Below are 20,785 nucleotides of genomic sequence, written 5' to 3'. Positions count from 1 at the left end.
CAAAAAACCTGCTAGCAAAGTAGAGAGTATGACTTCATTTTATTAAAAAAATGGAAATGCATGACTTGAAGTATAATACTATAAGAGCCTCCTAACTTCAAACATTCCCATAGTGTACTGGTTTCGGAAACAGACGCAAAAAAGGCAAGCTTCCAGACACCAAGCAGAGCTCCAGTGGCGCAATCGGTCAGCGCGCGGTACTTATAAAGCAGTAACTGTTGAGCAATGCCGAGGTTGTGAGTTCGAGCCTCACCTGGAGCATTGTTTTCCTCTTTTCATCCATTTTTGTCAATTGCCAAAGAAAGTCTCTCATGGTTCACCATCGCATCAAAACATGATCATTGGGGAAACGTGCCTAGTTCTTTTGCTTTCATGTCTTCTGGCTTCTGCACCCATGTTTTTCAGATAGTTTGCAGTTTGCAAACAAGAACATTTCTTAGAAATCAAATTGTAGTAACTGATTTGTTTGGAAAAGAAAAAAAAACTAAGTGCTCAGCTATATCTTGTTCAGCCCCAGTGGCCTAATGGATAAGGCACTGGCCTCCTAAGCCAGGGATTGTGGGTTCGAGTCCCATCTGGGGTGTTTGAGGCTGTTGATTACCAAAGCACACACACATGCTCTGTTTTACTTCCAGATTTAAAGTTCTCAACCGTCTTCTTCATTTCTTAATGGTCCCATATGCTTGTTCAAACGATCTTGGGAATTCTGATAGCACATTAAACATACAATGAAAACTTTAAGTCCCAAGAATCGCCATGCATTTCCACTGCTTTGAAAGGGTCAGTCATTTCCGTTATACAGTCAAATCAAAATACACTCATTTACTATTCATTTATGCCGCAACACAAACACATTCACAGTGAACAACAATCCAGATACAGAAAAGTTTTCAACTGAATGATTAGCAAGCATAGCGACTTTTGATTTAATAAAACACGATGATATTCTTCTGTTAATTGGTAAACATTTAGAGTTCAAAATTCTTAGTAAACGTATAACACCATGAGAACATTTGGAATTTCAGTTTCAACAAAAAACCTGCTAGCAAAGTAGAGAGTATGACTTCATTTTATAAAAAAATGGAAATGCATGACTTGAAGTATAATACTATAAGAGCCTCCTAACTTCAAACATTCCCATAGTTTACTGGTTTCGGAAACAGACGCAAAAAAGGCAAGCTTCCAGACACCAAGCAGAGCTCCAGTGGCGCAATCGTTCAGCGCGCGGTACTTATAAAGCAGTAACTGTTGAGCAATGCCGAGGTTGTGAGTTCGAGCCTCACCTGGAGCATTGTTTTCCTCTTTTCATCCATTTTTGTCAATTGCCAAAGAAAGTCTCTCATGGTTCACCATCGCATCAAAACATGATCATTGGGGAAACGTGCCTAGTTCTTTTGCTTTCATGTCTTCTGGCTTCTGCACCCATGTTTTTTAGGTAGTTTGCAGTTTGCAAACAAGAACATTTCTTAGAAATCAAATTGTAGTAACTGATTTGTTTGGAAAAGAAAAAAAAACTAAGTGCTCGGCTATATCTCGTTCAGCCCCAATGGCCTAATGGATAAGGCACTGGCCTCCTAAGCCAGGGATTGTGGGTTTGGGTCCCATCTGGGGTGTTTGAGGCTGTTGATTACCAAAGCACACACACATGCTCTATTTTACTTCCAGATTTAAAGTGCTCAACCATCTTCTTCATTTCTTAATGGTCCCATATGCTTGTTCAAAAGATCTTGGGAATTCTGATAGCACATTAAACATACAATGACAACTTTAAGTCCCAAGAATCGCCATGCATTTCCACTGCTTTGAAAGGGTCAGTCATTTCCATTATACAGTCAAATCAAAATACACTCATTTACTATTTATTTATGCTGCAACACAAACACATTCACAGTGAACAACAATCCAGATACAGAAAAGTTTTCAACTGAATGATTAGCAAGCATAGCGACTTTTGATTTAATAAAACACGATGATATTCTTCTGTTAATTGGTACACATTTAGAGTTCAAAATTCTTAGTAAACGTATAACACCATGAGAACATTTGGAATTTCAGTTTCAACAAAAAACCTGCTAGCAAAGTAGAGAGTATGACTTCATTTTATAAAAAAATGGAAATGCATGACTTGAAGTATAATACTATAAGAGCCTCCTAACTTCAAACATTCCCATAGTTTACTGGTTTCGGAAACAGACACAAAAAAGGCAAGCTTCCAGACACCAAGCAGAGCTCCAGTGGCGCAATCGGTCATCGCGCGGTACTTATAAAGCAGTAACTGTTGAGCAATGCCGAGGTTGTGAGTTCGAGCCTCACCTGGAGCATTGTTTTCCTCTTTTCATCCATTTTTGTCAATTGCCAAAGAAAGTCTCTCATGGTTCACCATCGCATCAAAACATGATCATTGGGGAAACGTGCCTAGTTCTTTTGCTTTCATGTCTTCTGGCTTCTGCACCCATGTTTTTCAGATAGTTTACAGTTTGCAAACAAGAACATTTCTTAGAAATCAAATTGTAGTAACTGATTTGTTTGGAAAAGAAAAAAAAACTAAGTGCTCAGCTATATCTCGTTCAGCCCCAGTGGCCTAATGGATAAGGCACTGCCTCCTAAGCCAGGGATTGTGGGTTCGAGTCCCATCTGGAGTGTTTGAGGCTTTTGATTACCAAAGCACACACACATGCTCTTTTTTACTTCCAGATTTAAAGTGCTCAACCATCTTCTTCATTTCTTAATGGTCCCATATGCTTGTTCAAAAGATCTTGGGAATTCTGATAGCACATTAAACATACAATGAAAACTTTAAGTCCCAAGAATCGCCATGCATTTCCACTGCTTTGAAAGGGTCAGTCATTTCCGTTATACAGTCAAATCAAAATACACTCATTTACTATTCATTTATGCCGCAACACAAACACATTCACAGTGAACAACAATCCAGATACAGAAAAGTTTTCAACTGAATGATTAGCAAGCATAGCGACTTTTGATTTAATAAAACACGATGACATTCTTCTGTTAACTGGTACACATTTAGAGTTCAAAATTCTTAGTAAACGTATAACACCATGAGAACATTTGGAATTTCAGTTTCAACTAAAAACCTGCTAGCAAAGTAGAGAGTATGACTTCATTTTATTAAAAAAATGGAAATGCATGACTTGAAGTATAATACTATAAGAGCCTCCTAACTTCAAACATTCCCATAGTTTACTGGTTTCGGAAACAGACGCAAAAAAGGCAAGCTTCCAGACACCAAGCAGAGCTCCAGTGGCGCAATCGGTCAGCGTGCGGTACTTATAAAGCAGTAACTGTTGAGCAATGCCGAGGTTGTGAGTTCGAGCCTCACCTGGAGCATTGTTTTCCTCTTTTCATCCATTTTTGTCAATTGCCAAAGAAAGTCTCTCATGGTTCACCATCGCATCAAAACATGATCATTGGGGAAACGTGCCTAGTTCTTTTGCTTTCATGTCTTCTGGCTTCTGCACCCATGTTTTTCAGATAGTTTGCAGTTTGCAAACAAGAACATTTCTTAGAAATCAAATTGTAGTAACTGATTTGTTTGGAAAAGAAAAAAAAACTAAGTGCTCAGCTATATCTCGTTCAGCCCCAGTGGCCTAATGGATAAGGCACTGGCCTCCTAAGCCAGGGATTGTGGGTTCGAGTCCCATCTGGTGTGTTTGCGGCTGTTGATTACCAAAGCACACACACATGCTCTATTTTACTTCCAGATTTAAAGTGCTCAACCGTCTTCTTCATTTCTTAATGGTCCCATATGCTTGTTCAAAAGATCTTGGGAATTCTGATAGCACATTAAACATACAATGACAACTTTAAGTCCCAAGAATCGCCATGCATTTCCACTGCTTTGAAAGGGTCAGTCATTTCCGTTATACAGTCAAATCAAAATACACTCATTTACTATTCCTTTATGCCGCAACACAAACACATTCACAGTGAACAACAATCCAGATACAGAAAAGTTTTCAACTGAATGATTAGCAAGCATAGCGACTTTTGATTTAATAAAACACGATGATATTCTTCTGTTAATTGGTACACATTTAGAGTTCAAAATTCTTAGTAAACGTATAACACCATGAGAACATTTGGAATTTCAGTTTCAACAAAAAACCTGCTAGCAAAGTAGAGAGTATGACTTCATTTTATTAAAAAAATGGAAATGCATGACTTGAAGTATAATACTATAAGAGCCTCCTAACTTCAAACATTCCCATAGTTTACTGGTTTCGGAAACAGACGCAAAAAAGGCAAGCTTCCAGACACCAAGCAGAGCTCCAGTGGCGCAATCGGTCAGCGCGCGGTACTTATAAAGCAGTAACTGTTGAGCAATGCCGAGGTTGTGAGTTCGAGCCTCACCTGGAGCATTGTTTTCCTCTTTTCATCCATTTTTGTCAATTGCCAAAGAAAGTCTCTCATGGTTCACCATCGCATCAAAACATGATCATTGGGGAAACGTGCCTAGTTCTTTTGCTTTCATGTCTTCTGGCTTCTGCACCCATGTTTTTCAGATAGTTTGCAGTTTGCAAACAAGAACATTTCTTAGAAATCAAATTGTAGTAACTGATTTGTTTGGAAAAGAAAAAAAAACTAAGTGCTCAGCTATATCTTGTTCAGCCCCAGTGGCCTAATGGATAAGGCACTGGCCTCCTAAGCCAGGGATTGTGGGTTCGAGTCCCATCTGGGGTGTTTGAGGCTGTTGATTACCAAAGCACACACACATGCTCTATTTTACTTCCAGATTTAAAGTGCTCAACCGTCTTCTTCATTTGTTAATGGTCCCATATGCTTGTTCAAAAGATCTTGGGAATTCTGATAGCACATTAAACATACAATGAAAACTTTAAGTCCCAAGAATCGCCATGCATTTCCACTGCTTTGAAAGGGTCAGTCATTTCCGTTATACAGTCAAATCAAAATACACTCATTTACTATTCATTTATGCCACAACACAAACACATTCACAGTGAACAACAATCCAGATACAGAAAAGTTTTCAACTGAATGATTAGCAAGCATAGCGACTTTTGATTTAATAAAACACGATGATATTCTTCTGTTAATTGGTACACATTTAGAGTTCAAAATTGTTAGTAAACGTATAACACCATGAGAACATTTGGAATTTCAGTTTCAACAAAAAACCTGCTAGCAAAGTAGAGAGTATGACTTCATTTTATTAAAAAAATGGAAATGCATGACTTGAAGTATAATACTATAAGAGCCTCCTAACTTCAAACATTCCCATAGTTTACTGGTTTCGGAAACAGACGCAAAAAAGGCAAGCTTCCAGACACCAAACAGAGCTCCAGTGGCGCAATCGGTCAGCGCGCGGTACTTATAAAGCAGTAACTGTTGAGCAATGCCGAGGTTGTGAGTTCGAGCCTCACCTGGAGCATTGTTTTCCTCTTTTCATCCATTTTTGTCAATTGCCAAAGAAAGTCTCTCATGGTTCACCATCGCATCAAAACATGATCATTGGGGAAACGTGCCTAGTTCTTTTGCTTTCATGTCTTCTGGCTTCTGCACCCATGTTTTTCAGATAGTTTGCAGTTTGCAAACAAGAACATTTCTTAGAAATCAAATTGTAGTAACTGATTTGTTTGGAAAAGAAAAAAAAACTAAGTGCTCAGCTATATCTTGTTCAGCCCCAGTGGCCTAATGGATAAGGCACTGGCCTCCTAAGCCAGGGATTGTGGGTTCGAATCCCATCTGGGGTGTTTGAGGCTGTTGATTACCAAAGCACACACACATGCTCTATTTTACTTCCAGATTTAAAGTGCTCAACCGTCTTCTTCATTTGTTAATGGTCCCATATGCTTGTTCAAAAGATCTTGGGAATTCTGATAGCACATTAAACATACAATGAAAACTTTAAGTCCCAAGAATCGCCATGCATTTCCACTGCTTTGAAAGGGTCAGTCATTTCCGTTATACAGTCAAATCAAAATACACTCATTTACTATTCATTTATGCCACAACACAAACACATTCACAGTGAACAACAATCCAGATACAGAAAAGTTTTCAACTGAATGATTAGCAAGCATATCGACTTTTGATTTAATAAAACACGATGATATTCTTCTGTTAATTGGTACACATTTAGAGTTCAAAATTGTTAGTAAACGTATAACACCATGAGAACATTTGGAATTTCAGTTTCAACAAAAAACCTGCTAGCAAAGTAGAGAGTATGACTTCATTTTATTAAAAAAATGGAAATGCATGACTTGAAGTATAATACTATAAGAGCCTCCTAACTTCAAACATTCCCATAGTTTACTGGTTTCGGAAACAGACGCAAAAAAGGCAAGCTTCCAGACACCAAACAGAGCTCCAGTGGCGCAATCGGTCAGCGCGCGGTACTTATAAAGCAGTAACTGTTGAGCAATGCCGAGGTTGTGAGTTCAACCCTCACCTGGAGCATTGTTTTCCTCTTTTCATCCATTTTTGTCAATTGCCAAAGAAAGTCTCTCATGGTTCACCATCGCATCAAAACATGATCATTGGGGAAACGTGCCTAGTTCTTTTGCTTTCATGTCTTCTGGCTTCTGCACCCATGTTTTTCAGATAGTTTGCAGTTTGCAAACAAGAACATTTCTTAGAAATCAAATTGTAGTAACTGATTTGTTTGGAAAAGAAAAAAAAACTAAGTGCTCAGCTATTTCTCATTCAGCCCCAGTGGCCTAATGGATAAGGCACTGACCTCCTAAGCCAGGGATTGTGGGTTCAAGTCCCATCTGGGGTGTTTGATGCTGTTGATTACCAAAGCACACACACATGCTCTATTTTACTTCCAGATTTAAAGTGCTCAACCGTCTTCTTCATTTCTTAATGGTCCCATATGCTTGTTCAAAAGATCTTGGGAATTCTGATAGCACATTAAACATACAATGACAACTTTAAGTCCCAAGAATCGCCATGCATTTCCACTGCTTTGAAAGGGTCAGTCATTTCCGTTATACAGTCAAATCAAAATACACTCATTTACTATTCATTTATGCCGCAACACAAACACATTCACAGTGAACAACAATCCAGATACAGAAAAGTTTTCAACTGAATGATTAGCAAGCATAGCGACTTTTGATTTAATAAAACACGATGATATTCTTCTGTTAATTGGTACACATTTAAAGTTCAAAATTCTTAGTAAACGTATAACACCATGAGAACATTTGGAATTTCAGTTTCAACAAAAAACCTGCTAGCAAAGTAGAGAGTATGACTTCATTTTATAAAAAAATGGAAATGCATGACTTGAAGTATAATACTATAAGAGCCTCCTAACTTCAAACATTCCCATAGTTTACTGGTTTCTGAAACGGATGCAAAAAAGGCAAGCTTCCAGACACCAAGCAGAGCTCCAGTGGCGCAATCGGTCAGCGCGCGGTACTTATAAAGCAGTAACTGTTGAGCAATGCCGAGGTTGTGAGTTCGAGCCTCACCTGGAGCATTGTTTTCCTCTTTTCATCCATTTTTGTCAATTGCCAAAGAAAGTCTTTCATGGTTCACCATCGCATCAAAACATGATCATTGGGGAAACGTGCCTAGTTCTTTTGCTTTCATGTCTTCTGGCTTCTGCACCCATGTTTTTCAGATAGTTTGCAGTTTGCAAACAAGAACATTTCTTAGAAATCAAATTGTAGTAACTGATTTGTTTGGAAAAGAAAAAAAAACTAAGTGCTCAGCTATATCTCGTTCAGCCCCAGTGGCCTAATGGATAAGGCACTGGCCTCCTAAGCCAGGGATTGTGGGTTCGAGTCCCATCTGGGGTGTTTGAGGCTGTTGATTACCAAAGCACACACACATGCTCTATTTTACTTCCAGATTTAAAGTGCTCAACCATCTTCTTCATTTCTTAATGGTCCCATATGCTTGTTCAAAAGATCTTGGGAATTCTGATAGCACATTAAACATACAATGACAACTTTAAGTCCCAAGAATCGCCATGCATTTCCACTGCTTTGAAAGGGTCAGTCATTTCCGTTATACAGTCAAATCAAAATACACTCATTTACTATTCATTTATGCCGCAACACAAACACATTCACAGTGAACAACAATCCAGATACAGAAAAGTTTTCAACTGAATGATTAGCAAGCATAGCGACTTTTGATTTAATAAAACACGATGATATTCTTCTGTTAATTGGTACACATTTAGAGTTCAAAATTCTTAGTAAACGTATAACACCATGAGAACATTTGGAATTTCAGTTTCAACAAAAAACCTGCTAGCAAAGTAGAGAGTATGACTTCATTTTATAAAAAAAATGGAAATGCATGACTTGAAGTATAATACTATAAGAGCCTCCTAACTTCAAACATTCCCATAGTTTACTGGTTTCGGAAACAGACGCAAAAAAGGCAAGCTTCCAGACACCAAGCAGAGCTCCAGTGGCGCAATCGGTCAGCGCGCGGTACTTATAAAGCAGTAACTGTTGAGCAATGCCGAGGTTGTGAGTTCGAGCCTCACCTGGAGCATTGTTTTCCTCTTTTCATCCATTTTTGTCAATTGCCAAAGAAAGTCTCTCATGGTTCACCATCGCATCAAAACATGATCATTGGGGAAACGTGCCTAGTTCTTTTGCTTTCATGTCTTCTGGCTTCTGCACCCATGTTTTTCAGATAGTTTGCAGTTTGCAAACAAGAACATTTCTTAGAAATCAAATTGTAGTAACTGATTTGTTTGGAAAAGAAAAAAAAACTAAGTGCTCAACTATATCTCGTTCAGCCCCAGTGGCCTAATGGATAAGGCACTGGCCTCCTAAGCCAGGGATTGTGGGTTCGAGTCCCATCTGGAGTGTTTGAGGCTGTTGATTACCAAAGCACACACACATGCTCTTTTTTACTTCCAGATTTAAAGTGCTCAACCATCTTCTTCATTTCTTAATGGTCCCATATGCTTGTTCAAAAGATCTTGGGAATTCTGATAGCACATTAAACATGCAATGACAACTTTAAGTCCCAAGAATCGCCATGCATTTCCACTGCTTTGAAAGGGTCAGTCATTTCCGTTATACAGTCAAATCAAAATACACTCATTTACTATTCATTTATGCCGCAACACAAACACATTCACAGTGAACTACAATCCAGATACAGAAAAGTTTTCAACTGAATGATTAGCAAGCATAGCGACTTTTGATTTAATAAAACACGATGATATTCTTCTGTTAATTGGTACACATTTAGAGTTCAAAATTCTTAGTAAACGTATAACACCATGAGAACATTTGGAATTTCAGTTTCAACAAAAAACCTGCTAGCAAAGTAGAGAGTATGACTTCATTTTATAAAAAAAATGGAAATGCATGACTTGAAGTATAATACTATAAGAGCCTCCTAACTTCAAACATTCCCATAGTTTACTGGTTTTGGAAACAGACACAAAAAAGGCAAGCTTCCAGACACCAAGCAGAGCTCCAGTGGCGCAATCGGTCAGCGCGCGGTACTTATAAAGCAGTAACTGTTGAGCAATGCCGAGGTTGTGAGTTCGAGCCTCACCTGGAGTATTGTTTTCCTCTTTTCATCCATTTTTGTCAATTGCCAAAGAAAGTCTCTCATGGTTCACCATCGCATCAAAACATGATCATTGGGGAAACGTGCCTAGTTCTTTTGCTTTCATGTCTTCTGGCTTCTGCACCCATGTTTTTCAGATAGTTTGCAGTTTGCAAACAAGAACATTTCTTAGAAATCAAATTGTAGTAACTGATTTGTTTGGAAAAGAAAAAAAAACTAAGTGCTCAGCTATATCTCGTTCAGCCCCAGTGGCCTAATGGATAAGGCACTGGCCTCCTAAGCCAGGGATTGTGGGTTCGAGTCCCATCTGGGGTGTTTGAGCCTGTTGATTACCAAAGCACACACACATGCTCTATTTTACTTCCAGATTTAAAGTGCTCAACCGTCTTCTTCATTTCTTAATGGTCCCATATGCTTGTTCAAAAGATCTTGGGAATTCTGATAGCACATTAAACATACAATGAAAACTTTAAGTCCCAAGAATCACCATGCATTTCCACTGCTTTGAAAGGGTCAGTCATTTCCGTTATACAGTCAAATCAAAATACACTCATTTACTATTCATTTATGCCGCAACACAAACACATTCACAGTGAACAACAATCCAGATACAGAAAAGTTTTCAACTGAATGATTAGCAAGCATAGCGACTTTTGATTTAATAAAACACGATGATATTCTTCTGTTAATTGGTACACATTTAGAGTTCAAAATTCTTAGTAAACGTATAACACCATGAGAACATTTGGAATTTCAGTTTCAACAAAAAACCTGCTAGCAAAGTAGAGAGTATGACTTCATTTTATAAAAAAATGGAAATGCATGACTTGAAGTATAATACTATAAGAGCCTCCTAACTTCAAACATTCCCATAGTTTACTGGTTTCGGAAACAGACGCAAAAAAGGCAAGCTTCCAGACACCAAGCAGAGCTCCAGTGGCGCAATCGGTCAGCGCGCGGTACTTATAAAGCAGTAACTGTTGAGCAATGCCGAGGTTGTGAGTTCGAGCCTCACCTGGAGCATTGTTTTCCTCTTTTCATCCATTTTTGTCAATTGCCAAAGAAAGTCTCTCATGGTTCACCATCGCATCAAAACATGATCATTGGGGAAACGTGCCTAGTTCTTTTGCTTTCATGTCTTCTGGCTTCTGCACCCATGTTTTTCAGATAGTTTGCAGTTTGCAAACAAGAACATTTCTTAGAAATCAAATTGTAGTAACTGATTTGTTTGGAAAAGAAAAAAAAACTAAGTGCTCAACTCTATCTCGTTCAGCCCCAGTGGCCTAATGGATAAGGCACTGGCCTCCTAAGCCAGGGATTGTGGGTTCGAGTCCCATCTGGAGTGTTTGAGGCTGTTGATTACCAAAGCACACACACATGCTCTTTTTTACTTCCAGATTTAAAGTGCTCAACCATCTTCTTCATTTCTTAATGGTCCCATATGCTTGTTCAAAAGATCTTGGGAATTCTGATAGCACATTAAACATACAATGAAAACTTTAAGTCCCAAGAATCGCCATGCATTTCCACTGCTTTGAAAGGGTCAGTCATTTCCGTTCTACAGTCAAATCAAAATACACTCATTTACTATTCATTTATGCCGCAACACAAACACATTCACAGTGAACAACAATCCAGATACAGAAAAGTTTTCAACTGAATGATTAGCAAGCATAGCGACTTTTGATTTAATAAAACACGATGATATTCTTCTGTTAATTGGTACACATTTAGAGTTCAAAATTCTTAGTAAACGTATAACACCATGAGAACATTTGGAATTTCAGTTTCAACAAAAAACCTGCTAGCAAAGTAGAGAGTATGACTTCATTTTATTAAAAAAAATGGAAATGCATGACTTGAAGTATAATACTATAAGAGCCTCCTAACTTCAAACATTCCCATAGTTTACTGGTTTCGGAAACAGACGCAAAAAAGGCAAGCTTCCAGACACCAATCAGAGCTCCAGTGGCGCAATCGGTCAGCGCGCGGTACTTATAAAGCAGTAACTGTTGAGCAATGCCGAGGTTGTGAGTTCGAGCCTCACCTGGAGCATTGTTTTCCTCTTTTCATCCATTTTTGTCAATTGCCAAAGAAAGTCTCTCATGGTTCACCATCGCATCAAAACATGATCATTGGGGAAACGTGCCTAGTTCTTTTGCTTTCATGTCTTCTGGCTTCTGCACCCATGTTTTTCAGATAGTTTGCAGTTTGCAAACAAGAACATTTCTTAGAAATCAAATTGTAGTAACTGATTTGTTTGGAAAAGAAAAAAAAACTAAGTGCTCAGCTATATCTCGTTCAGCCCCAGTGGCCTAATGGATAAGGCACTGGCCTCCTAAGCCAGGGATTGTGGGTTCGAGTCCCATCTGGGGTGTTTGAGGCTGTTGATTACCAAAGCACACACACATGCTCCATTCTACTTCCAGATTTAAAGTGCTCAACCGTCTTCTTCATTTCTTAATGGTCCCTTTTGCTTGTTCAAAAGATCTTGGGAATTCTGATAGCACATTAAACATACAATGACAACTTTAAGTCCCAAGAATCGCCATGCATTTCCACTGCTTTGAAAGGGTCAGTCATTTCCGTTCTACAGTCAAATCAAAATACACTCATTTACTATTCATTTATGCCGCAACACAAACACATTCACAGTGAACAACAATCCAGATACAGAAAAGTTTTCAACTGAATGATTAGCAAGCATAGCGACTTTTGATTTAATAAAACACGATGATATTCTTCTGTTAATTGGTACACATTTAGAGTTCAAAATTCTTAGTAAACGTATAACACCATGAGAAAATTTGGAATTTCAGTTTCAACAAAAAACCTGCTAGCACAGTACAGAGTATGACTTCATTTTATTAAAAAAAATGGAAATGCATGACTTGAAGTATAATACTATAAGAGCCTCCTAACTTCAAACATTCCCATAGTTTACTGGTTTCGGAAACAGACGCAAAAAAGGCAAGCTTCCAGACACCAAGCAGAGCTCCAGTGGCGCAATCGGTCAGCGCGCGGTACTTTTAAAGCAGTAACTGTTGAGCAATGCCGAGGTTGTGAGTTCGAGCCTCACCTGGAGCATTGTTTTCCTCTTTTCATCCATTTTTGTCAATTGCCTAAGAAAGTCTCTCATGGTTCACCATCGCATCAAAACATGATCATTGGGGAAACGTGCCTAGTTCTTTTGCTTTCATGTCTTCTGGCTTCTGCACCCATGTTTTTCAGATAGTTTGCAGTTTGCAAACAAGAACATTTCTTAGAAATCAAATTGTAGTAACTGATTTGTTTGGAAAAGAAAAAAAAACTAAGTGCTCAGCTATATCTCGTTCAGCCCCAGTGGCCTAATGGATAAGGCACTGGCCTCCTAAGCCAGGGATTGTGGGTTCGAGTCCCATCTGGGGTGTTTGAGGCTGTTGATTACCAAAGCACACACACATGCTCTATTCTACTTCCAGATTTAAAGTGCTCAACCGTCTTCTTCATTTCTTAATGGTCCCTTTTGCTTGTTCAAAAGATCTTGGGAATTCTGATAGCACATTAAACATACAATGACAACTTTAAGTCCCAAGAATCGCCATGCATTTCCACTGCTTTGAAAGGGTCAGTCATTTCCGTTCTACAGTCAAATCAAAATACACTCATTTACTATTCATTTATGCCGCAACACAAACACATTCACAGTGAACAACAATCCAGATACAGAAAAGTTTTCAACTGAATGATTAGCAAGCATAGCGACTTTTGATTTAATAAAACACGATGATATTCTTCTGTTAATTGGTACACATTTAGAGTTCAAAATTCTTAGTAAACGTATAACACCATGAGAAAATTTGGAATTTCAGTTTCAACAAAAAACCTGCTAGCAAAGTACAGAGTATGACTTCATTTTATTAAAAAAAATGGAAATGCATGACTTGAAGTATAATACTATAAGAGCCTCCTAACTTCAAACATTCCCATAGTTTACTGGTTTCGGAAACAGACGCAAAAAAGGCAAGCTTCCAGACACCAAGCAGAGCTCCAGTGGCGCAATCGGTCAGCGCGCGGTACTTATAAAGCAGTAACTGTTGAGCAATGCCGAGGTTGTGAGTTCGAGCCTCACCTGGAGCATTGTTTTCCTCTTTTCATCCATTTTTGTCAATTGCCAAAGAAAGTCTCTCATGGTTCACCATCGCATCAAAACATGATCATTGGGGAAACGTGCCTAGTTCTTTTGCTTTCATGTCTTCTGGCTTCTGCACCCATGTTTTTCAGATAGTTTGCAGTTTGCAAACAAGAACATTTCTTAGAAATCAAATTGTAGTAACTGATTTGTTTGGAAAAGAAAAAAAAACTAAGTGCTCAGCTATATCTCGTTCAGCCCCAGTGGCCTAATGGATAAGGCACTGGCCTCCTAAGCCAGGGATTGTGGGTTCGAGTCCCATCTGGGGTGTTTGAGGCTGTTGATTACCAAAGCACACACACATGTTCTATTCTACTTCCAGATTTAAAGTGCTCAACCGTCTTCTTCATTTCTTAATGGTCCCATTTGCTTGTTCAAAAGATCTTGGGAATTCTGATAGCACATTAAACATACAATGAAAACTTTAAGTCCCAAGAATCGCCATGCATTTCCACTGCTTTGAAAGGGTCAGTCATTTCCGTTATACAGTCAAATCAAAATACACTCATTTACTATTCATTTATGCCGCAACACAAACACATTCACAGTGAACAACAATCCAGATACAGAAAAGTTTTCAACTGAATGATTAGCAAGCATAGCGACTTTTGATTTAATAAAACACGATGACATTCTTCTGTTAACTGGTACACATTTAGAGTTCAAAATTCTTAGTAAACGTATAACACCATGAGAACATTTGGAATTTCAGTTTCAACTAAAAACCTGCTAGCAAAGTAGAGAGTATGACTTCATTTTATTAAAAAAATGGAAATGCATGACTTGAAGTATAATACTATAAGAGCCTCCTAACTTCAAACATTCCCATAGTTTACTGGTTTCGGAAACAGACGCAAAAAAGGCAAGCTTCCAGACACCAAGCAGAGCTCCAGTGGCGCAATCGGTCAGCGTGCGGTACTTATAAAGCAGTAACTGTTGAGCAATGCCGAGGTTGTGAGTTCGAGCCTCACCTGGAGCATTGTTTTCCTCTTTTCATCCATTTTTGTCAATTGCCAAAGAAAGTCTCTCATGGTTTACCATCGCATCAAAACATGATCATTGGGGAAACGTGCCTAGTTCTTTTGCTTTCATGTCTTCTGGCTTCTGCACCCATGTTTTTCAGATAGTTTGCAGTTTGCAAACAAGAACATTTCTTAGAAATCAAATTGTAGTAACTGATTTGTTTGGAAAAGAAAAAAAAACTAAGTGCTCAGCTATATCTCGTTCAGCCCCAGTGGCCTAATGGATAAGGCACTGGCCTCCTAAGCCAGGGATTGTGGGTTCGAGTCCCATCTGGTGTGTTTGCGGCTGTTGATTACCAAAGCACACACACATGCTCTATTTTACTTCCAGATTTAAAGTGCTCAACCGTCTTCTTCATTTCTTAATGGTCCCATATGCTTGTTCAAAAGATCTTGGGAATTCTGATAGCACATTAAACATACAATGACAACTTTAAGTCCCAAGAATCGCCATGCATTTCCACTGCTTTGAAAGGGTCAGTCATTTCCGTTATACAGTCAAATCAAAATACACTCATTTACTATTCCTTTATGCCGCAACACAAACACATTCACAGTGAACAACAATCCAGATACAGAAAAGTTTTCAACTGAATGATTAGCAAGCATAGCGACTTTTGATTTAATAAAACACGATGATATTCTTCTGTTAATTGGTACACATTTAGAGTTCAAAATTCTTAGTAAACGTATAACACCATGAGAACATTTGGAATTTCAGTTTCAACAAAAAACCTGCTAGCAAAGTAGAGAGTATGACTTCATTTTATTAAAAAAATGGAAATGCATGACTTGAAGTATAATACTATAAGAGCCTCCTAACTTCAAACATTCCCATAGTTTACTGGTTTCGGAAACAGACGCAAAAAAGGCAAGCTTCCAGACACCAAGCAGAGCTCCAGTGGCGCAATCGGTCAGCGCGCGGTACTTATAAAGCAGTAACTGTTGAGCAATGCCGAGGTTGTGAGTTCGAGCCTCACCTGGAGCATTGTTTTCCTCTTTTCATCCATTTTTGTCAATTGCCAAAGAAAGTCTCTCATGGTTCACCATCGCATCAAAACATGATCATTGGGGAAACGTGCCTAGTTCTTTTGCTTTCATGTCTTCTGGCTTCTGCACCCATGTTTTTCAGATAGTTTGCAGTTTGCAAACAAGAACATTTCTTAGAAATCAAATTGTAGTAACTGATTTGTTTGGAAAAGAAAAAAAAACTAAGTGCTCAGCTATATCTTGTTCAGCCCCAGTGGCCTAATGGATAAGGCACTGGCCTCCTAAGCCAGGGATTGTGGGTTCGAGTCCCATCTGGGGTGTTTGAGGCTGTTGATTACCAAAGCACACACACATGCTCTATTTTACTTCCAGATTTAAAGTGCTCAACCGTCTTCTTCATTTGTTAATGGTCCCATATGCTTGTTCAAAAGATCTTGGGAATTCTGATAGCACATTAAACATACAATGAAAACTTTAAGTCCCAAGAATCGCCATGCATTTCCACTGCTTTGAAAGGGTCAGTCATTTCCGTTATACAGTCAAATCAAAATACACTCATTTACTATTCATTTATGCCACAACACAAACACATTCACAGTGAACAACAATCCAGATACAGAAAAGTTTTCAACTGAATGATTAGCAAGCATAGCGACTTTTGATTTAATAAAACACGATGATATTCTTCTGTTAATTGGTACACATTTAGAGTTCAAAATTGTTAGTAAACGTATAACACCATGAGAACATTTGGAATTTCAGTTTCAACAAAAAACCTGCTAGCAAAGTAGAGAGTATGACTTCATTTTATTAAAAAAATGGAAATGCATGACTTGAAGTATAATACTATAAGAGCCTCCTAACTTCAAACATTCCCATAGTTTACTGGTTTCGGAAACAGACGCAAAAAAGGCAAGCTTCCAGACACCAAACAGAGCTCCAGTGGCGCAATCGGTCAGCGCGCGGTACTTATAAAGCAGTAACTGTTGAGCAATGCCGAGGTTGTGAGTTCGAGCCTCACCTGGAGCATTGTTTTCCTCTTTTCATCCATTTTTGTCAATTGCCAAAGAAAGTCTCTCATGGTTCACCATCGCATCAAAACATGATCATTGGGGAAACGTGCCTAGTTCTTTTGCTTTCATGTCTTCTGGCTTCTGCACCCATGTTTTTCAGATAGTTTGCAGTTTGCAAACAAGAACATTTCTTAGAAATCAAATTGTAGTAACTGATTTGTTTGGAAAAGAAAAAAAAACTAAGTGCTCAGCTATATCTTGTTCAGCCCCAGTGGCCTAATGGATAAGGCACTGGCCTCCTAAGCCAGGGATTGTGGGTTCGAATCCCATCTGGGGTGTTTGAGGCTGTTGATTACCAAAGCACACACACATGCTCTATTTTACTTCCAGATTTAAAGTGCTCAACCGTCTTCTTCATTTGTTAATGGTCCCATATGCTTGTTCAAAAGATCTTGGGAATTCTGATAGCACATTAAACATACAATGAAAACTTTAAGTCCCAAGAATCGCCATGCATTTCCACTGCTTTGAAAGGGTCAGTCATTTCCGTTATACAGTCAAATCAAAATACACTCATTTACTATTCATTTATGCCACAACACAAACACATTCACAGTGAACAACAATCCAGATACAGAAAAGTTTTCAACTGAATGATTAGCAAGCATATCGACTTTTGATTTAATAAAACACGATGATATTCTTCTGTTAATTGGTACACATTTAGAGTTCAAAATTGTTAGTAAACGTATAACACCATGAGAACATTTGGAATTTCAGTTTCAACAAAAAACCTGCTAGCAAAGTAGAGAGTATGACTTCATTTTATTAAAAAAATGGAAATGCATGACTTGAAGTATAATACTATAAGAGCCTCCTAACTTCAAACATTCCCATAGTTTACTGGTTTCGGAAACAGACGCAAAAAAGGCAAGCTTCCAGACACCAAACAGAGCTCCAGTGGCGCAATCGGTCAGCGCGCGGTACTTATAAAGCAGTAACTGTTGAGCAATGCCGAGGTTGTGAGTTCAACCCTCACCTGGAGCATTGTTTTCCTCTTTTCATCCATTTTTGTCAATTGCCAAAGAAAGTCTCTCATGGTTCACCATCGCATCAAAACATGATCATTGGGGAAACGTGCCTAGTTCTTTTGCTTTCATGTCTTCTGGCTTCTGCACCCATGTTTTTCAGATAGTTTGCAGTTTGCAAACAAGAACATTTCTTAGAAATCAAATTGTAGTAACTGATTTGTTTGGAAAAGAAAAAAAAACTAAGTGCTCAGCTATTTCTCATTCAGCCCCAGTGGCCTAATGGATAAGGCACTGACCTCCTAAGCCAGGGATTGTGGGTTCAAGTCCCATCTGGGGTGTTTGATGCTGTTGATTACCAAAGCACACACACATGCTCTATTTTACTTCCAGATTTAAAGTGCTCAACCGTCTTCTTCATTTCTTAATGGTCCCATATGCTTGTTCAAAAGATCTTGGGAATTCTGATAGCACATTAAACATACAATGACAACTTTAAGTCCCAAGAATCGCCATGCATTTCCACTGCTTTGAAAGGGTCAGTCATTTCCGTTATACAGTCAAATCAAAATACACTCATTTACTATTCATTTATGCCGCAACACAAACACATTCACAGTGAACAACAATCCAGATACAGAAAAGTTTTCAACTGAATGATTAGCAAGCATAGCGACTTTTGATTTAATAAAACACGATGATATTCTTCTGTTAATTGGTACACATTTAAAGTTCAAAATTCTTAGTAAACGTATAACACCATGAGAACATTTGGAATTTCAGTTTCAACAAAAAACCTGCTAGCAAAGTAGAGAGTATGACTTCATTTTATAAAAAAATGGAAATGCATGACTTGAAGTATAATACTATAAGAGCCTCCTAACTTCAAACATTCCCATAGTTTACTGGTTTCTGAAACGGATGCAAAAAAGGCAAGCTTCCAGACACCAAGCAGAGCTCCAGTGGCGCAATCGGTCAGCGCGCGGTACTTATAAAGCAGTAACTGTTGAGCAATGCCGAGGTTGTGAGTTCGAGCCTCACCTGGAGCATTGTTTTCCTCTTTTCATCCATTTTTGTCAATTGCCAAAGAAAGTCTTTCATGGTTCACCATCGCATCAAAACATGATCATTGGGGAAACGTGCCTAGTTCTTTTGCTTTCATGTCTTCTGGCTTCTGCACCCATGTTTTTCAGATAGTTTGCAGTTTGCAAACAAGAACATTTCTTAGAAATCAAATTGTAGTAACTGATTTGTTTGGAAAAGAAAAAAAAACTAAGTGCTCAGCTATATCTCGTTCAGCCCCAGTGGCCTAATGGATAAGGCACTGGCCTCCTAAGCCAGGGATTGTGGGTTCGAGTCCCATCTGGGGTGTTTGAGGCTGTTGATTACCAAAGCACACACACATGCTCTATTTTACTTCCAGATTTAAAGTGCTCAACCATCTTCTTCATTTCTTAATGGTCCCATATGCTTGTTCAAAAGATCTTGGGAATTCTGATAGCACATTAAACATACAATGACAACTTTAAGTCCCAAGAATCGCCATGCATTTCCACTGCTTTGAAAGGGTCAGTCATTTCCGTTATACAGTCAAATCAAAATACACTCATTTACTATTCATTTATGCCGCAACACAAACACATTCACAGTGAACAACAATCCAGATACAGAAAAGTTTTCAACTGAATGATTAGCAAGCATAGCGACTTTTGATTTAATAAAACACGATGATATTCTTCTGTTAATTGGTACACATTTAGAGTTCAAAATTCTTAGTAAACGTATAACACCATGAGAACATTTGGAATTTCAGTTTCAACAAAAAACCTGCTAGCAAAGTAGAGAGTATGACTTCATTTTATAAAAAAAATGGAAATGCATGACTTGAAGTATAATACTATAAGAGCCTCCTAACTTCAAACATTCCCATAGTTTACTGGTTTCGGAAACAGACGCAAAAAAGGCAAGCTTCCAGACACCAAGCAGAGCTCCAGTGGCGCAATCGGTCAGCGCGCGGTACTTATAAAGCAGTAACTGTTGAGCAATGCCGAGGTTGTGAGTTCGAGCCTCACCTGGAGCATTGTTTTCCTCTTTTCATCCATTTTTGTCAATTGCCAAAGAAAGTCTCTCATGGTTCACCATCGCATCAAAACATGATCATTGGGGAAACGTGCCTAGTTCTTTTGCTTTCATGTCTTCTGGCTTCTGCACCCATGTTTTTCAGATAGTTTGCAGTTTGCAAACAAGAACATTTCTTAGAAATCAAATTGTAGTAACTGATTTGTTTGGAAAAGAAAAAAAAACTAAGTGCTCAACTATATCTCGTTCAGCCCCAGTGGCCTAATGGATAAGGCACTGGCCTCCTAAGCCAGGGATTATGGGTTCGAGTCCCATCTGGAGTGTTTGAGGCTGTTGATTACCAAAGCACACACACATGCTCTTTTTTACTTCCAGATTTAAAGTGCTCAACCATCTTCTTCATTTCTTAATGGTCCCATATGCTTGTTCAAAAGATCTTGGGAATTCTGATAGCACATTAAACATGCAATGACAACTTTAAGTCCCAAGAATCGCCATGCATTTCCACTGCTTTGAAAGGGTCAGTCATTTCCGTTATACAGTCAAATCAAAATACACTCATTTACTATTCATTTATGCCGCAACACAAACACATTCACAGTGAACTACAATCCAGATACAGAAAAGTTTTCAACTGAATGATTAGCAAGCATAGCGACTTTTGATTTAATAAAACACGATGATATTCTTCTGTTAATTGGTACACATTTAGAGTTCAAAATTCTTAGTAAACGTATAACACCATGAGAACATTTGGAATTTCAGTTTCAACAAAAAACCTGCTAGCAAAGTAGAGAGTATGACTTCATTTTATAAAAAAAATGGAAATGCATGACTTGAAGTATAATACTATAAGAGCCTCCTAACTTCAAACATTCCCATAGTTTACTGGTTTTGGAAACAGACACAAAAAAGGCAAGCTTCCAGACACCAAGCAGA

The 20,785-nt window shown here is 38.5% G+C and overlaps 33 non-coding genes across 33 annotated transcripts; all 33 read left to right on the top strand.

Moving 5' to 3' along the window:
* Nucleotides 1-168: 168 nt before the first annotated feature.
* Nucleotides 169-261, top strand: TRNAI-UAU (transfer RNA isoleucine (anticodon UAU)). The gene is given in 2 exon segments: nucleotides 169-206; nucleotides 226-261. It is a non-coding gene; the product is annotated as a tRNA-Ile (tRNA).
* A 249-nt stretch (nucleotides 262-510) lies between these two features.
* On the top strand, nucleotides 511-583 carry TRNAR-CCU (transfer RNA arginine (anticodon CCU)). The gene has a single exon. It is a non-coding gene; the product is annotated as a tRNA-Arg (tRNA).
* A 2,675-nt stretch (nucleotides 584-3,258) lies between these two features.
* TRNAI-UAU (transfer RNA isoleucine (anticodon UAU)) lies at nucleotides 3,259-3,351 on the top strand. Its single transcript is given in 2 exon segments — nucleotides 3,259-3,296; nucleotides 3,316-3,351. It is a non-coding gene; the product is annotated as a tRNA-Ile (tRNA).
* Nucleotides 3,352-4,289: 938 nt separating this feature from the next.
* Nucleotides 4,290-4,382, top strand: TRNAI-UAU (transfer RNA isoleucine (anticodon UAU)). The gene is given in 2 exon segments: nucleotides 4,290-4,327; nucleotides 4,347-4,382. It is a non-coding gene; the product is annotated as a tRNA-Ile (tRNA).
* A 249-nt stretch (nucleotides 4,383-4,631) lies between these two features.
* On the top strand, nucleotides 4,632-4,704 carry TRNAR-CCU (transfer RNA arginine (anticodon CCU)). The gene has a single exon. It is a non-coding gene; the product is annotated as a tRNA-Arg (tRNA).
* A 616-nt stretch (nucleotides 4,705-5,320) lies between these two features.
* On the top strand, nucleotides 5,321-5,413 carry TRNAI-UAU (transfer RNA isoleucine (anticodon UAU)). Its single transcript is given in 2 exon segments — nucleotides 5,321-5,358; nucleotides 5,378-5,413. It is a non-coding gene; the product is annotated as a tRNA-Ile (tRNA).
* A 249-nt stretch (nucleotides 5,414-5,662) lies between these two features.
* Nucleotides 5,663-5,735, top strand: TRNAR-CCU (transfer RNA arginine (anticodon CCU)). Its single transcript has one exon. It is a non-coding gene; the product is annotated as a tRNA-Arg (tRNA).
* A 616-nt stretch (nucleotides 5,736-6,351) lies between these two features.
* Nucleotides 6,352-6,444, top strand: TRNAI-UAU (transfer RNA isoleucine (anticodon UAU)). The gene is given in 2 exon segments: nucleotides 6,352-6,389; nucleotides 6,409-6,444. It is a non-coding gene; the product is annotated as a tRNA-Ile (tRNA).
* A 249-nt stretch (nucleotides 6,445-6,693) lies between these two features.
* TRNAR-CCU (transfer RNA arginine (anticodon CCU)) lies at nucleotides 6,694-6,766 on the top strand. Its single transcript has one exon. It is a non-coding gene; the product is annotated as a tRNA-Arg (tRNA).
* A 615-nt stretch (nucleotides 6,767-7,381) lies between these two features.
* On the top strand, nucleotides 7,382-7,474 carry TRNAI-UAU (transfer RNA isoleucine (anticodon UAU)). The gene is given in 2 exon segments: nucleotides 7,382-7,419; nucleotides 7,439-7,474. It is a non-coding gene; the product is annotated as a tRNA-Ile (tRNA).
* A 249-nt stretch (nucleotides 7,475-7,723) lies between these two features.
* Nucleotides 7,724-7,796, top strand: TRNAR-CCU (transfer RNA arginine (anticodon CCU)). The gene has a single exon. It is a non-coding gene; the product is annotated as a tRNA-Arg (tRNA).
* A 616-nt stretch (nucleotides 7,797-8,412) lies between these two features.
* On the top strand, nucleotides 8,413-8,505 carry TRNAI-UAU (transfer RNA isoleucine (anticodon UAU)). Its single transcript is given in 2 exon segments — nucleotides 8,413-8,450; nucleotides 8,470-8,505. It is a non-coding gene; the product is annotated as a tRNA-Ile (tRNA).
* A 249-nt stretch (nucleotides 8,506-8,754) lies between these two features.
* Nucleotides 8,755-8,827, top strand: TRNAR-CCU (transfer RNA arginine (anticodon CCU)). Its single transcript has one exon. It is a non-coding gene; the product is annotated as a tRNA-Arg (tRNA).
* A 616-nt stretch (nucleotides 8,828-9,443) lies between these two features.
* Nucleotides 9,444-9,536, top strand: TRNAI-UAU (transfer RNA isoleucine (anticodon UAU)). Its single transcript is given in 2 exon segments — nucleotides 9,444-9,481; nucleotides 9,501-9,536. It is a non-coding gene; the product is annotated as a tRNA-Ile (tRNA).
* A 249-nt stretch (nucleotides 9,537-9,785) lies between these two features.
* Nucleotides 9,786-9,858, top strand: TRNAR-CCU (transfer RNA arginine (anticodon CCU)). Its single transcript has one exon. It is a non-coding gene; the product is annotated as a tRNA-Arg (tRNA).
* A 615-nt stretch (nucleotides 9,859-10,473) lies between these two features.
* On the top strand, nucleotides 10,474-10,566 carry TRNAI-UAU (transfer RNA isoleucine (anticodon UAU)). Its single transcript is given in 2 exon segments — nucleotides 10,474-10,511; nucleotides 10,531-10,566. It is a non-coding gene; the product is annotated as a tRNA-Ile (tRNA).
* A 249-nt stretch (nucleotides 10,567-10,815) lies between these two features.
* TRNAR-CCU (transfer RNA arginine (anticodon CCU)) lies at nucleotides 10,816-10,888 on the top strand. The gene has a single exon. It is a non-coding gene; the product is annotated as a tRNA-Arg (tRNA).
* A 617-nt stretch (nucleotides 10,889-11,505) lies between these two features.
* On the top strand, nucleotides 11,506-11,598 carry TRNAI-UAU (transfer RNA isoleucine (anticodon UAU)). The gene is given in 2 exon segments: nucleotides 11,506-11,543; nucleotides 11,563-11,598. It is a non-coding gene; the product is annotated as a tRNA-Ile (tRNA).
* Nucleotides 11,599-11,847: 249 nt separating this feature from the next.
* On the top strand, nucleotides 11,848-11,920 carry TRNAR-CCU (transfer RNA arginine (anticodon CCU)). The gene has a single exon. It is a non-coding gene; the product is annotated as a tRNA-Arg (tRNA).
* A 959-nt stretch (nucleotides 11,921-12,879) lies between these two features.
* Nucleotides 12,880-12,952, top strand: TRNAR-CCU (transfer RNA arginine (anticodon CCU)). The gene has a single exon. It is a non-coding gene; the product is annotated as a tRNA-Arg (tRNA).
* Nucleotides 12,953-13,569: 617 nt separating this feature from the next.
* TRNAI-UAU (transfer RNA isoleucine (anticodon UAU)) lies at nucleotides 13,570-13,662 on the top strand. Its single transcript is given in 2 exon segments — nucleotides 13,570-13,607; nucleotides 13,627-13,662. It is a non-coding gene; the product is annotated as a tRNA-Ile (tRNA).
* A 249-nt stretch (nucleotides 13,663-13,911) lies between these two features.
* Nucleotides 13,912-13,984, top strand: TRNAR-CCU (transfer RNA arginine (anticodon CCU)). Its single transcript has one exon. It is a non-coding gene; the product is annotated as a tRNA-Arg (tRNA).
* Nucleotides 13,985-14,600: 616 nt separating this feature from the next.
* On the top strand, nucleotides 14,601-14,693 carry TRNAI-UAU (transfer RNA isoleucine (anticodon UAU)). The gene is given in 2 exon segments: nucleotides 14,601-14,638; nucleotides 14,658-14,693. It is a non-coding gene; the product is annotated as a tRNA-Ile (tRNA).
* Nucleotides 14,694-15,631: 938 nt separating this feature from the next.
* TRNAI-UAU (transfer RNA isoleucine (anticodon UAU)) lies at nucleotides 15,632-15,724 on the top strand. Its single transcript is given in 2 exon segments — nucleotides 15,632-15,669; nucleotides 15,689-15,724. It is a non-coding gene; the product is annotated as a tRNA-Ile (tRNA).
* A 249-nt stretch (nucleotides 15,725-15,973) lies between these two features.
* TRNAR-CCU (transfer RNA arginine (anticodon CCU)) lies at nucleotides 15,974-16,046 on the top strand. The gene has a single exon. It is a non-coding gene; the product is annotated as a tRNA-Arg (tRNA).
* Nucleotides 16,047-16,662: 616 nt separating this feature from the next.
* On the top strand, nucleotides 16,663-16,755 carry TRNAI-UAU (transfer RNA isoleucine (anticodon UAU)). The gene is given in 2 exon segments: nucleotides 16,663-16,700; nucleotides 16,720-16,755. It is a non-coding gene; the product is annotated as a tRNA-Ile (tRNA).
* Nucleotides 16,756-17,004: 249 nt separating this feature from the next.
* Nucleotides 17,005-17,077, top strand: TRNAR-CCU (transfer RNA arginine (anticodon CCU)). The gene has a single exon. It is a non-coding gene; the product is annotated as a tRNA-Arg (tRNA).
* A 616-nt stretch (nucleotides 17,078-17,693) lies between these two features.
* Nucleotides 17,694-17,786, top strand: TRNAI-UAU (transfer RNA isoleucine (anticodon UAU)). Its single transcript is given in 2 exon segments — nucleotides 17,694-17,731; nucleotides 17,751-17,786. It is a non-coding gene; the product is annotated as a tRNA-Ile (tRNA).
* A 249-nt stretch (nucleotides 17,787-18,035) lies between these two features.
* On the top strand, nucleotides 18,036-18,108 carry TRNAR-CCU (transfer RNA arginine (anticodon CCU)). The gene has a single exon. It is a non-coding gene; the product is annotated as a tRNA-Arg (tRNA).
* Nucleotides 18,109-18,723: 615 nt separating this feature from the next.
* On the top strand, nucleotides 18,724-18,816 carry TRNAI-UAU (transfer RNA isoleucine (anticodon UAU)). The gene is given in 2 exon segments: nucleotides 18,724-18,761; nucleotides 18,781-18,816. It is a non-coding gene; the product is annotated as a tRNA-Ile (tRNA).
* Nucleotides 18,817-19,065: 249 nt separating this feature from the next.
* TRNAR-CCU (transfer RNA arginine (anticodon CCU)) lies at nucleotides 19,066-19,138 on the top strand. The gene has a single exon. It is a non-coding gene; the product is annotated as a tRNA-Arg (tRNA).
* A 616-nt stretch (nucleotides 19,139-19,754) lies between these two features.
* Nucleotides 19,755-19,847, top strand: TRNAI-UAU (transfer RNA isoleucine (anticodon UAU)). Its single transcript is given in 2 exon segments — nucleotides 19,755-19,792; nucleotides 19,812-19,847. It is a non-coding gene; the product is annotated as a tRNA-Ile (tRNA).
* A 249-nt stretch (nucleotides 19,848-20,096) lies between these two features.
* TRNAR-CCU (transfer RNA arginine (anticodon CCU)) lies at nucleotides 20,097-20,169 on the top strand. Its single transcript has one exon. It is a non-coding gene; the product is annotated as a tRNA-Arg (tRNA).
* Nucleotides 20,170-20,785: the final 616 nt, after the last annotated feature.

Source organism: Engystomops pustulosus, chromosome 4 (genome assembly GCF_040894005.1).
Source record: "Engystomops pustulosus chromosome 4, aEngPut4.maternal, whole genome shotgun sequence".
In the NCBI taxonomy this organism is placed as follows: domain Eukaryota; kingdom Metazoa; phylum Chordata; class Amphibia; order Anura; family Leptodactylidae; genus Engystomops; species Engystomops pustulosus.
Note: the sequence above shows the minus strand (reverse complement) of the source record. Positions and strands in the feature narration are given on the sequence as shown.